Source organism: Mandrillus leucophaeus, unplaced genomic scaffold (genome assembly GCF_000951045.1).
Source record: "Mandrillus leucophaeus isolate KB7577 unplaced genomic scaffold, Mleu.le_1.0 Scaffold42, whole genome shotgun sequence".
Taxonomy (NCBI): Eukaryota; Metazoa; Chordata; class Mammalia; order Primates; family Cercopithecidae; genus Mandrillus; species Mandrillus leucophaeus.
This window is the reverse complement of record NW_012104476.1, coordinates 4,401,372-4,402,632: the sequence shown is the minus strand read 5'-3', so window position 1 is coordinate 4,402,632 and position 1,261 is coordinate 4,401,372.

The following is a 1,261-nucleotide window of genomic DNA, read 5'->3' as shown; positions in this document are numbered from 1 at the left end:
GGTTCAAGCGATTCCCCTGCCTCAGCCTCCCAAGCAGCTGGGACTATAGGCGTTCACCACCACACCCGGCTAATTTTTGTATTTTTAGTAGAGACAGGGGTTCACCATGTTGGCCAGGCTGGTCTCGAACTCCTGACCTCAGGTGATCCACCTGTCTCAGCCTCCCAAAGTGCTTGGATTACAGGTGTGAGCCACTGCGCCTGGCCTCTTTTAGCTATTTTTAAATATACAAAAATTGTTTACTATAGTCATGCTGTTGTACTACCAAATACTACATCTTATTCATTCTAACTGTACTTTTGTACCCGCTAATCATTCCTGTGCACCCCCTCCAGCCCACTACCCTTCCCAGCCTCTGGTAACCATCATTCTGCCCTCCATCTTCAGGAGTTCAGTTGTTTTAATTTTTAACACCCACAAATGACTGGGAACATGCAAAATTTGTCTTTCTGTGTCTGGCTTATTTTAGTTAACATAATGACCTCCAGTTCTACCCACGTTGTTGCAAATAATAGGATTCTATTCTTTCTCACGGCTGAACAGTCTTCCATTGCGTGTATGTACCACATTTTCTCTATCCATTCACCTGTTGGTGGACACTTAGATTGATTCTAAATCTTGGCTATTGTGAATAGTGTTGCAATAAATATAAAAATGCAGATATTTCTTTGATGTACTGGTTTTCTTTCTTTTGGTTACATACCCAGCAGTAAGATTACTGGATCATAAAGTAGCTCTATTTTTAGTTTTTTGAGGACCCTCAAAACGTTCTCCATAGTGGTTGTACTAATTTACATTCCCATCGACAGGGTACCAGGGCTCCCTTTTCCCTACATCCTCAATAGCATTTGGTATTGCCTGTCTTTTGGATGTAAGCCATTTTAACTGGGGTAGGATGATAGCTCACTATAGTTCTGATTTGCATTTCCCCGATGATCAATGATGTTGAGCACCTTTTCATATGCCTGTTTGCCATTTTTATGTTTTCAGAAGTGTCTATTCTGATCTTTTGCCCATTTTAAAATCAGACAGATTTTTTTTGTATTGATTTTTTTTTCCACCTGAGCTCCTTATATACTCTGGTTACTAATCCCTTGTCAGATGGATTCAGGATTGGGTTTTTTTTTTTTTTTTGAGATGGAGTCTCACTCTGTTGCTTGGGCTGGAGTGCAGTGGTGCTATCTTGGCTTACCGCAACCTCCATCTCCCAGGTTCAAGCAATCCTCCTGCCTCAGCCTCCCCAGTAGCTGGGATCACAGGT